The sequence below is a fragment of the Hordeum vulgare genome, chromosome 3H, assembly GCF_904849725.1.
Source record: "Hordeum vulgare subsp. vulgare chromosome 3H, MorexV3_pseudomolecules_assembly, whole genome shotgun sequence".
NCBI lineage: Eukaryota > Viridiplantae > Streptophyta > Magnoliopsida > Poales > Poaceae > Hordeum > Hordeum vulgare.
This window is the reverse complement of record NC_058520.1, coordinates 129,945,433-129,958,920: the sequence shown is the minus strand read 5'-3', so window position 1 is coordinate 129,958,920 and position 13,488 is coordinate 129,945,433.

Sequence of the window (13,488 nt, the reverse complement as noted above, 5' to 3'; positions counted from 1 at the left end):
TCATGTGTCTTAGAATCCAACTCGTGATCCAAGGATTGGTTGCGTAGTTCATATCCTGAGAATCTTGCATAATCATCTTTACTTCTCACGCATCCTGAGCCTAAGGTGCCCCGACACCAATCAGATCTGAATCTCGGGCAGATATGATGGCTGGAACTTTTCCCAATAATTATAACTTTGGTCTTTAGATAAACCGGTACGGTGCTGTCTTGTCCAACCCACCGGCCTGAAGGACCTATTGTTATAAATTCTACCATATGTAAGATTCGCCATTCTTCCATGCAGAAACTATATGACTTATTTCATAAGTTATTCCTCATGGGTCCTCTTTGTATACCCATAGGTTCGGCCTTTACCTGATGACCATGCCAATGCTACCCCGAAGCACGGATGTGGTACTTCAAATTTAAACATGAACATTGGAAGCGCAATGCTAAATTTGTTCCTGATCAATTAACCGAATCGTATGGTATGGGTAAACATCATGATTCTCCTTTCCCTTTTATGAAGATGGTTAGGTACTTAATGACATATCATGTATACCATACTCTATTTTCCTCGGGAATGGTATACTTTATACTTGTCTGTGTGAACACATTTTCCTTTCCATTGGTCAATTTGACTTTTCTTGTCGGAGAACTTATCTAAGCAGTGTTTATTCCCTGCTTGGGTAACAACCATAGTATACAACTCTGTCAGTAAGACCATGTTACTATTGTGAATAACATTTTGATAGCCGCCGGTGGATGCGAGCCTTGTCTATTGGTCCGCCTCATTTTAACGAGCAAAAAATGTTCTATTCGTTCCCCGCCCTTGGTACCGACATTGTTGCCAACATAACTGACACGCTATCCTCTGGCATGTCTTGCTACCAAGACCGTGTAAGATGTCACCGCTCTACCTACTCTTGGCCCACGTGGTGGACCTATAACCCAAAGTTCCACAAGATCGAAACAAGACTCTCCTGTACATCTTTTGACTCCAAAGTATCCTTTGCACTTGGCTTCGTATGAAATTCCCGAGCCACCGCCCAATGGAACGATCACTGTTCGGTACGGATAATTATCCAACATGTTGGAGGTAAAGTCTGCATTATCCATGAGGATCTGAAGGCTGCTCGGTCTCATCAGAAGAGTCAGTATGACCATCATCATCAAGATATGGTCTATCAACCTGACGAAAAGGCTTATCTTCGTGTCACACCAATGAGAGGCTCACACCATTTTGTGATAAAGCGCAAGTTAGCTCCTCCTATATTGGTCCTTTCAATTTTCTCGAAAGGCGTGGAAAGGTAGCTTATCAATTGGAACTGCCCGCGAACCTTTCTCAGGTTCACGATGTCTTCCATGTGTCTCAGCTCCGTCGCTGCTTCAAGGATCCTACTCGAGCAGTGGATCATGATATGCTCGAGATGCAACAAGACCTCTCTTATAAAGAACATCCGGTCCGCATTCTCGATCAAGCTGAACGTTAGACTCGTCGCAAAGTCACCAAGTTCCTTAAAGTGCAGTGGTCAAATCATTGAAGATGAAGCCACTTGGGAACGCGAGGATCATCTTCGTGATGAATACCTCGAGCTCTTTCCTTCTACCTCTTAATTCTCGGGACGAGAATTCTTATTAGTAGGGGAGAGTTGTGACATCCTTAGCTTTTGCTACAGTGTTGTATGTAATTAAGCTAGAGTGATCCCGCGCTAATGATGCCACGTCACCAAGATTAGTATCGTTAATCTCGTGTTAGTTCAAACCGAGTCAAATTTGAAATATAAAGAATAAAGTCAAATGATAAAAGTTTTCAAATATAGAAAAATTGTTTGATGTTTGTCAAATATTACTTAGGAAATTTTCCTTTAGGAATTATTAAGTTGGTGGGTGTTAAATTTCACTAAAATCAAATAAATCTAAAGTCATAGATAAAATAAAATGAAAAGAAAACCCAAAATAAAACAAACCAAACCCCCATCCCCCTACCTCGGCCGGCCCAGCCCACCTAATTCTACCCCAGTCGGCCCACCTACCCGGGGTATATAATCCCTGCCCCAAACACTAAATCCCCCTCACCCCACTCCCCACTTCCTCCCTGCGTCGCCGAGCCCCCACTCCCCATCGCCCATGGCCACGAGGGGCTCGCTCCACCCCGCCTCTCCCAACCGCTCGATCCCCATCCCCTCGCTCGCTCGTGCCCAGCGCTCCCACGAGGGACCCAGGGGCCTCGTTCCCACCCACCTCCGAGCGCACCAGCATCGTTCCCATCGCCCCCCTGCCCTCATTTCCCCACCGAGACCTCGCCCCAGTGCCACCCCGCCGCTGGCCGGCCCTCCGACCATCTCCCCACTGGCAGGCCCTACGCCACCTCCAGCCGCTGTCGGCGCCCCACCGGCCTCCTACTCACTTTCCCGCCTCCCCCTCGCTCACCCATACGCCCGGTGCCTCCCTCCGGCCCCCACGACACCACAGGACCATCCCGCGCTGGAGCTTCTCCGCCACCGGAATCGCACCATGATCGTTGTCACCTCCCCACCATCGTCGGCCGTCGCCCTCCCTCGAGCCCACTGCCATCCCGTCGTCGGCTCAATGTGACCCTTGCGGGGCTCCTCCCTCTCCCTCTCCTCCCCTGCTCCGGCCTCGCCGCGCCTACCGCTCGCCCCGCACCACCCCCGTGCCCTCGGGCCCCTCCTCGCCGCCGTTAGCCACCGGGGCCTCGCCCCATCCCACCGGCCGCACTGGCCCTAGCCGCCTGTGCTGTGTGCCCGGCATGCCGAGCCCCTTGCACCCCTGACTCTTGACCCCCAGCCGATCTGATTAGAGGGGGATTACCAACCCCCCACTAATCCCCATGTGTATGACAACGGGGGGCCCTTAAAAATAATAAAATAGAAAATAGAAAAATAACTAAAAAACAAAATATCAATTAGCTTAATGAAATTAATTAGGTTAATAAAGAAATTATTTAACTAATTACCCTAAGGAGAGTATGACAAGTGGGTCCTGCTACCTCTTGAGCTTGCGTTGGTTTTTTCCCTTGAAGAGGAAAGGGTGATGCAGCACAGTAGCAGTAAGTATTTCCCTCAGTTTGAGAACCAAGGTATCAATCCAGTAGGAGTATCAAGCTGAGGCACCAATGTACCTGCGCAAAAACAGCAAACTTGCACCCAACGCTACAAAGGGGTTGTCAATCCTTTCACGATTGATTGCAAGGTGAGATCTGAAGGCGAAAAGTGCAACAAAGTAAAAGTGTAGGGCTGAAAATATGATGCGAAGTAGACCCGGGGGCCATAGTGTTCACTAGAGTCTTCTCTCAAGATAGCAAATATTACGGTAGGTGGACGAATTACTGTCGAGTGATAGAACTGTGCAAAGTCATGACGATATCTAAGGCAATGATCATACATATAGGCATCACGTCCGAGACAAGTGACCGATACTTTCTGCATCTACTACTATTACTCCACACATCGACCGCTATCCAGCGTGCATCTAGTGTATTGAGATCATGACAAACAGAGTGTCGTGGGTATAAGCCTGACAGTAGATGTGTAGGGTACGAAAGGATGGGCAGAGCCTTAGCTACGGCGAGGTTGTATGAGTTTAGGCCCCTCTATGGTGGAGGTAAAAGCCCTACGTCTCAGTGCTCTTGGGAGCTTGTTGTCGAGTGGAATATGGATTACAGTGAATTGCTAACTCCTGCACCAGTGGGGAAGGGCGGCTTATATAGAGTGCGCTACCCTTCACAACGGTTCGGTGCGCAGGGGTGGAGTAGTGGAGAATAATTGTATACGTTACAGGTAACGTATGTCTTAAATGCTAATAAAGGTATATGGAAACGTATGACCATTGACCTCCAAGGGGGTTACGATGTACAGAGTGGAATACAGTCGGTAAGCTTGATGCGCTCCGAATGCTCATCTCCGACTGGATGACGGAGGAATTGTCACCGACTGGATGATGGGAAGTCCTTAATTCAGTCGGAACTGACTAAGGGCCTTGTCCTTTATGAAGGGTAGTCCTTAGGTAGGCCCCACGGGGCAGGCCTATGACCTACCCTAGGGCTATAACCCCATCATTAGTCCTCGAATGGATTGGGTTTGGAACGACGAAGCGACGCTTGGAGTACGGATGCGACTTTGGCGTTGTTTGCCTCGATCCATTTTATCTTCTTGACAAGTGATCCGAGTGGATGTATTTGTGAAACGAACCGTCAAGGGCCGAGTGCTTCCGTGGTATCTTTTGACGTGACCAGTCAAGTGACAGCGGCGGATTTTCCGGGATCCTCAAATTTCGGTTGCCGCGCGCTCGGCGGGGGTGACGACATCGTAATCGAGTAGTATCTGCCTCCTCGATTTCCGTGCCTTCATCTCTTCCACTAATATCGTAGCGACCGGTCGGGGGATAAGATTTCGGGGCCACCTGCTAGTGACCCAGTCGGAACCTTATTTAAACCTCTACGGCGAGGGTTTTTCGTTGCCCTCGCCTCATAGCTCGCACTTGCCCCGCTTCTCTCGCCACCTCCTGCGCATCTCAAGCTCTTTCCTTCTCCTTCTCCCCCGCGGGTCTGCAGCCTCCACCATGACAAAGGGGCAGACGAGCAAGCTCGAGGCGCGGAAGAAGAAGGGGAAGGCGATGGCTCCTGCTCAGCGGCGGCAGCGAGCACTGCCGGCGGGTTGGATCCAGGGGGATTTCCTCCCCTCCACGGTGACGGAGGAGGACATGCTGGAGCTGGTGGAGCACGGCATGATCGAGCACAAGACGTGGAGGTTGCCGGCGGAGGGTGAGACCGAGCCGGCGCCCCAGGAGGGGGAGCGCGTCTTGTTGCTCAGCCACGTGCACCGAGGCTTCTCTCTGCCTCCTCATCCCTTCTTCACAGGTATACTGAACCACTTCGGGGCGCAGCTCCACCATTTTCCACCCAACACTATAGCCCATCTCTGCCTTCGTCGTGCTGTGCGAGTGCTTTATCGGTTGTCCTCCCCATTGGGGGCTTTTTAAGCACATCTTCTCTGCCAGATCTCAAACCATAAAAAGGCTGAGCCAGTTGGATGACAAAACTCACCTCCTCCAGCTCTGCGGAGGCTTAGGTTTCGAAAAGAAAAGTAAAAGTAGCTATCCTGCTCTCCAGCTGTCTGAATCCGTTAGGAACTGGCAGTCGACTTGGTTTTACTGCCAGGACGTTGCTAGCCCGAATGCCACCACTGGACTACCACATTTTAGCTTAGACCGACTGGCTCCGCCTAGGCAACTCGCGCTCACGAAGATGGAGAAAATCCAGATCTAGCCTCTAGTCGATGCGCTTGTAGAGGTCGTCCGAAAGGGAGTCACTGGCATAGATTTGCTGGAGGTTTTTCTGGGTCAGCGTATCCAGCCTCTGCAAGCTCGACACCACGCCATGTGGCACTACACAGGCCCTAAGGACTCCACTCGGACTAACCCCGAGTGCGTGACCGGGGAGGTGGTTGCGTCGTGGGTCCTCAACATCACAGGCGCCTGCGATAATCCCAGAGGAGCCCGGCGAGTGAAGCCCTTCTGCGCGGACAACCCTCCTCCGAATGAGGTGAGTATAACTTGTCGAGTGCACCCAATTGTCTTAGATTTATCGCTTTTTCTTGTATTACCGTCTGACGTCTGATGTTGTCGACTGTATCTCGTGCAGGCGTGGACCAACTGGTTTTCTCCTGTCTCGAACGGGAATCCGGCCGAGGAGGAGGAAGGCGGCTAGGAGGGCAGCGTGGAGAGCGTCGAGTACGTCTCCGACAGTGGGGAGACAGAGGAGGAGTCCGAAGAAGAAGAGGGGGAAGATGAGGAGAAGAACTTGCCACACCCACCTCCAGAGCCTCGAACCAAACGCCGCCATGAACCCGTGGCTCCGTCGGCTCCTCCAGCGGCGTCGAGCGCTCCGCCAGCTGCTCCTGTGGTTCCGAGTGCCTCGCCAGCTGCTCCCGTGGTTCCGAGTGCATGGAGCACAAAGAGGACCAGGGACTCTGCTGCTGAGCCCGCGGGCCAGCCCTCTAAGGTGGCCAAACTGAGTGGATCCAAACCTCGGAAGGCTTTGCCGCGGATGAGGATCACCGTTCCCGTCGCCTCAGCATAAGTGCATTGTTCTTCCATCTTCTTCCAGCATTTGATTGAACTCATGCTTATCGGCCGAATGTATTTTATCTTGACAGAGCTGCCACCTCCGCCACTTCTGTGCCGCGCCAGGAAGACGATCCCATGGATACGGACAATGTTGTCACGTCCCAGCAAGGTACGCCGTGGCGACTCCGAGAGCCTACATTATAGTTTCACGAATTCTGTCTTTGGTCTTGTCCTTTTTCTTGTGGTCAGACGTCATTTGGTCGGGCTTCCTTCAGAGGTGATCCATTTGGAGGATAACGATCAGAGGAGGTCCGAGCAAGCTGCGGCGCCCGTCATTGAGGCCGTTCCGTCTGTTACCACTCCTGCCATGGAAGCGCTGCCAACTGAAACAATGTCGTCGACTGACACGGCGCTCATCGTTGCTGAACCGACTGGAGCAGGACTTGGGATGCCCAAGGAGTCTCCTGTGGTGCAGGTCCGTCGACTGTCCAGTACGACGCCAGGCGCCTCCCGGAGGATCAGGTGGGAGCTGCCAATGAAGCCATGGTGCAGGCGGAGTTGATGGCGGGTGATGCCAAGAGAGCGTACGACTCCATCGCGTCTGTGTACAAGCGAAGCTTGGAACTCCGGGATGATATCCGAGTAAGTGGGCTAGTAAGTATTTGCTTTCCCCTTGTAACCCACTGGGTGTTTAAGCCAGATACTCGGATACCGAATGTTTAGTTTGCGGTGGGTTCACTCTTAGTGAACCCAGTGGGTGTAGTCCCCGAGACTTCTGTCGAGTGCTTGCACCGGCAGTTGTCTTTATATAAATTTTATTTTAACTTGATCAGATCAAAACTAATCTGTTCGAATGTTACCGGTGGGGGCATTCTGAGTGCGCCTACTGGATTAGTCCCCGAGAGTAATTTTACTCAGGTCGGGTAGTAGTAGCCTCATAGGCTTGTTTTTTGTTATGTATGTCAATAGGGCGGACCTGTTTGAGCGTCATGCCAGTGGGGTCACTCTTAGTGAACCCACTGGGTGTAGTCCCCGAGACCGTTGTCGACTGCTTGTGTCGGCAGGGGTCTGAAGAACTTTGAGTTTATATTGTTGTCCGTGTTGAATTTGTCTGATCGTCTGTTCGCGCTGACTTGCAGAAGACGTGCGAGATGGGATCATCGTACGAAACTCTGAGAGCTGAAAAGGTTCAGTTTGCTGCGGAACTGGATGCAGGAATGCTTGCCTTGGCTGGCATGAAGGGTGTTCTCGCTGAACGAGAGAAGTCCTTGGAGGAGTCCCGTGAAGAAAACAAGGCATTGGTGGCCGAAGTGGAGAAAATGGGGAAACAAAAAACTGAACTGATGGGACAGATGCAGGTGCTGAACAGGCGGTGCATAGCACAGGAGAAGTACGTCAGTGACTGGGCAAGGCAGATGATTGCACTTCTCGGTGCTAAGTTCTGCTTTTCCGAGTGTTTGTTGACTGTGTAGTTCATTTTGCGCTGACTTTCTGCTCGTGTTGTGTTTGCAGATTTTTGTATGGACGCTGAGGCTGAAGCAGGTGACGTGGAGCGGTCGGTTATTCCAAACGTTCCACTCGGTGACGACGCCAATCGAGATATGCTCCGAGCGCACATTCGCCTGGGTAAAGTGGGACCTTTCATCGGGCGGCTGAGAGAGGTCGTCGGCCGAATCGACAAGGAGCTATGGCCCAAAGACGAGTCTCGGCAAGAGATGGAAGGTTTGATGAGTCGACTGGAGGAGATCAGGAACCGAGTGCAGGCGTGGAAGAAGTCTGCGGCTCGCTGTGGTGCGGATGTGGCGCTGTCGCTGGTCCGAGTGCACTGCAAGGAGGCTCGCGAAGAAAAGCTAAAGGCGTTGCAGGTCGCGAACACGAAGAATCTTCGATTCGAAGATTTCATGGAGACCTTCCTTGAGAGCGCCACTCGCATCGCAGACGGGATCGACCTCGACACTTTCGTGGAGCCTGCCAGTCCCAGTGCCAGTCCTGATGAGTCTTGAGAAAAAAAATTACCTCGGTATGCCGAGTATTAGCTGTATGAAACTTTGGCCACTGCTGTTGGCCGTCACATTTGTGGTTCGGTGTGGATAAGCTTGATCTACACCGAACCAACTATCTTTAGACGAACTTTGAATTTGAATCGAATCGTTTGCTCTTCCTTTGCCAAAGAGTTGTTGACACGATTTTGGCTCGTGATTTTTGTTTGGCGTTTCTTGGTGAAGTCAATGGCAAACATGCGGAGCATGTAATTGTCAGTTGTCTTGACACATGCATGAGCCTCACTGAGGGTCTGCTGGGTCTCCGAGTGGATCTGTAGGATACACTCAATGGCAATTGTGTACTTAGGCGATTCGTGATCGCGGCTAAGTCCTCGAGTGCGACTGTAAGGTCGTACTCGGAGCGAATTGGTACTCATGTAATTGTCATTTGTCTTGACATCTACATGAGCCTCAATGAGGTTCTGCTACTCATGTAATTTTCAGTTGTCTTGACATCTACATGAGCCTCAATGAGGTTCTGCTAAGTCTCCGAGTGTGCACACTCGGAGAAAGTTTGTACTTAGGCGATTCTTGATCGCAGCTAAGTCCCCGAGTGCGACGTTTGGTGCACACTCGGAGAAAGTTTGTATTTAGGCGATTCTTGATCGCAGCTAGGTCTCCGAGTGCGACGTTTAGTGTACACTCGGAGAAAGTTTGTACTTAGGCGATTCTTGATCGCAGCTAAGTCCCCGAGTGCGACGTTTAGTGCACACTCGGAGAAAGTTTGTACTTAGGCGATTCTTGAGCGCAGCTAAGTCCCTGAGTGTGACGTTTTAGTGCACACTCGGAGAAAGTTTGTACTTAGGCGATTCTTGATCGCAGCTAAGTCTCTGAGTGTGACGTTTTAGTGCACACTCGCAGAAAGTTTGTACTTAGGCGATTCTTGATCGCAGCTAAGCCCCCGAGTGTGATGTTTTAGTGCACATTCGGAGAAAGTTTGTACTTAGGCGATTCTTGACCGCAGCTAAGTCCCCGAGTGCAACGTTTTAGTGCACACTCGGAGAAAGTTTGTACTTAGGCGATTCTTGATCGCAGCTAAGTCCCCGAGTGCGACATTTTAGTGCACACTCGGAGAAAGTTTGTACTTAGGTGATTCTTGACCGCAGCTAAGTCCCCGAGTGCGACGTTTTAGTGCACACTCGAAGAAAGTTTGTACTTAGGCGATTCTTGATCGCAGCTAAGTCCCCGAGTGCGACGTTTTAGTGCACACTCGGAGAAAGTTTGTACTTAGGCGATTCTTGACCGCAGCTAAGTCCCCGAGTGTGACGTTTAGTGCACACTCGGAGAAAGTTTGTACTTAGGCGATTCTGGATTGCAGCTAAGTCCCCGAGTGTGACGTTTTAGTGCACACTCGGAGAAAGTTTGTACTTAGGCGATTCTTACTTGCAGCTAAGTCCCCGAGTGTGACGTTTAGTGCACACTCGGAGAAAGTTTGTACTTAGGCGATTCTGGATCGTAGCTAAGTCCCCAAGTGCGACGTTTAGTGTACACTCGGAGAAAGTTTGTACTTAGGCGATTCTGGATCGCAGCTAAGTTTTTTTTTGAGACCGGAGTCTGCGACCGCAGAACAATTTTGAATCTGCAAAAACTCAATCTGCTTTGTATTACTTCAAGGATACTTGTTCTTTACATTGCTTCAGTCGACGGTCACGTGTAGAAGCGCTTCACGAGATCTCCGTTCCATGCTCGCGGCTCGTCCGTTTCCCTGTCGAGGTTGTAGAGTCGATATGCTCCGTTGTTCAGCACCTTGGAGATGATGAAGGGTCCTTCCCAGGCGGGAGCCAACTTGTGAGGTCTCTGCTGATCCACTCGGAGCACCAGGTCGCCTGCTTGGAATGTTCGACTCCTGACGTGTCGCGCGTGAAAACGCCGCAGGTCTTGTTGATAAATGGTTGAGCGAGTCAGTGCCATCTCGCGCTCCTCCTCTAGAAGATCCACTCTGCCTTGCCTTGCTTGCTCTGCTTCAGCTTCGGAGAAGAGTTCAACTCGTGGAGCGTTGTGAAGCAAGTCACTCGGAAGGACTGCCTCTGCTCCATAAATGAGGAAGAACGGGGATCGCCCTGTAGATCTGTTTGGGGTTGTGCGGAGACCCCAAAGCACCGAAGGCAGCTCGGTGACCCATGCGCCGGCGGCATGCCCCACTTCTCGCAGGAGTCGAGGCTTCAAACCTTGCAGAATAAGTCCATTCGCCCGCTCTGCTTGCCCGTTTGTTTGGGGATGCGCCACAGATGCAAAATCCACTCGGATACCTTGGCCTGTACAGAAACTTTTGAATCTGTCCGAGTCAAAGTTTGTTCCATTGTCAGTGATTATGCTGTGAGGTACCCCGAATCTGGAGATGATGTCCCTGACAAACTTGATGGCCGTAAGGGCGTCGAGCTTTTTGATGGGCTTGGCTTCAATCCACTTTGTGAACTTGTCGATTGCCACCAACAGATGCGTGAATCCCCCTTGGCCTATCCTGAATGGACCGACTGTATCTAATCCCCATACTGCAAACGGTCAAACAAGAGGGATTGTCTTCAACGCAGATGTTGGTTTGTGGGACTTGTTAGAGTAGAACTGACAGCCTTCACATCGGGCGACCATATCTTTCACCATTTCATTCGCCTGCAGCCAAAAGAATCCAGCTCTTAATGCTTTGGCGACGATTTCTCTTGAGGAGGCGTGATGACCGCAAGTTCCCGAGTGAATTTCTTCCAAGATCAACTGTCCCTCCTCAGGGGAGATGCATCGTTGAAGGACGCCTGAAACGCTTTCCTTGTACAACTGGCCATCAATGACAGTGAACGACTTTGACCTGCGGACGATCTGTCTGGCTTGGACTTCGTCTTCTGGTAATTCTTGCCTCAGGATGTATGCAATGAATGGCACAGTCCACTCGGGGATGATAGCAAGAACCTCCATGATCAAATCAACCACAGCAGGGACTTCGACTTCAGTCGGATCTGTCGAGCTCTTTGGTTGTAATGGTTCCTCTGTGAAAGGATCTTCTTTAACTGAGGGAAGGTGGAGGTGCTCGAGGCAGACGTCACTCGGGACTGGTCTCCGAGTGGATCCGAGTTTTGCCAACTCATCAGCTGCTTGGTTTTTCAGTCGCGAAACATGGTGGAGTTCCAGACCTTCAAACTTTTTCTCGAGCTTCCTCACTGCATTGCATTACATGATCATGGTGGGGTTCCTGACGTCCCACTCCTTCATCACTTGATTGACCACCAAATCCGAATCGCCATAGACCATCAGGCGACGGACGCCGAGTGAGATGGCCATGCGCAGTCCATAAAGGAGAGTTTCATACTCTGCCTCGTTGTTGGAGGAATCAAAGTGTATCTGCAGCACATACTTGAGTTTGTAGCCCTTAGGTGATATGATCACAACGCCAGCGCCGGAGCCATTCAACATCTTGGACCCATCGAAGAACATCGTCCAATGAGTCGAGTAGATGTGGGTCGGTTGCTGTTGTTCTACCCATTCTGCTATGAAGTCAGCCAGAGCTTGAGACTTTATAGCTTTCTTGGCCTCGAACTTGATGTCGCAGTATAACATCTCCATTGCCCACTTCGCCACTCGGCCTGATGCGTCCCGATTGTGTAGGATTTCCGACAACGGGGCATCAGAAACAACGGACACCGAGTGGTCTTGAAAATAATGAGCCACCTTCTTCGCAGTCATGTATATCCCGTAGATAAGTTTTTGATAATGGGGATACCTCTGCTTGGAAGGAGTCAGGACTTCGGATACATAATACACTGGCCGCTGAACCTTGTATGCTTTGCCTTCTTCTTCTCGTTCGACTGTGAGAACAGTGCTGACGACTTGATTTGTAACCGCGATGTACAGAAGAAGGGGTTCTTTACTGAGCGGAGCAGTAAGAACTGGTTGGGTGGAAAGTAGGACTTTGAGGTCGTCGAACGCGATTTGGGCCTCGTCTATCCACTCGAAAGTATCTGATTTCTTCATGAGTCGGTACAGAGGAAGTGCCTTCTCGCCGAGTCGGCTGATAAACCTGCTCAAAGCCGCTAGGCAACCTGTGAGTCTTTGAACATCGTGTATTTTGACCGGCCGCTCCATTCGGACGATGGTCCCGATCTTTTCGGGGTTGACATCGATCCCTCGTTCGGAAACAAAGAAACCGAGTAACTTTCCGCTGGGAACGCCGAATGAACACTTGGTTGGATTGAGCTTGATATCGTACCTACGAAGGTTGGCGAATGTTTCTGCCAAGTCGGTCAGCAGGTCGGAACCTTTGCGTGACTTGACTACGATATCATCCATATACGCCTCCACATTCCGACCGATCTGGTCGAGGAGGCATTTTTGGATCATGCGCATAAAGGTTGCTCCTGCATTCTTCAAACCAAATGGCATAGTGATGTAGCAGAAGCACCCGAATGGGGTGATGAAGGCTGTTTTTAATTCATCGGGGCCATACAGACGGATCTGATGATAGCCCGAGTAGGCATCAAGGAATGACAACCGCTCGCAACCCGCAGTTGAATCGACAATTTGATCGATGCGGGGGAGCGGAAAATGGTCTTTCGGGCAGACCTTATTGAGATGCTTGAAGTCGATGCACATTCGGAGCGACTTGTCTTTCTTGGGCACCATGACGACATTGGCGAGCCACTCGGAGTGGTGTACCTCGCGAATGAAGTTGGCTGCCAAAAGTTTAGCCACCTCTTCTCCGATTGCCTTCCTCTTGAACGCGGCGGACCGACGCACGCGTTCTCGGACAGGCCGAGCGGCGGGATCCACATGCAGTCGGTGCTCAGCCAACTCCCTGGGTACACCTGGCATGTCAGCGGGCTTCCATGCGAAGATGTCTGAGTTCTCACGGAGGAATTGGGTGAGCTCGGCTTCCTATTTAGGATCGAGGGTGGTGGAGATGTTCGTCGGGGCAGCGGTGTCGTCCGTCGGGTGGATGCTGACCTTCTTCGTCTCTCCCGCCGACTGGAACGCGGACTCCGAAGCTGGCTTCTTCGAACGCATCAAGTCAGCGGGGTCGACTGTTTTCTTGTACTCGTCAAGCTCGAGGACAGCCATATGCTGATCGGCGATACTCGATCCCTGCTGCAGACACTCCTCAGCCCGCTGCCGATTGCCTGTGATAGTGATCACACCTTTTGGGCCTGGCATCTTCAGCTTCAGGTACACGTAACATGGACGGGCCATGAAACGCGCATACGCCGGGCGGCCCAGAATTGCATGGTACGCACTCTGGAAGTCCACCACCTCGAACGTCAGCTTTTCCTTGCGGAAGTTCTTGTCGGAGCCGAAGACGACGTCCAATGCGATCTGGCCGAGTGACTTGGCCTTTCGTCCAGGGACGACTCCATGGAACTGCATGCTGCTCTCGCTAAGTTTGGACATCGGAA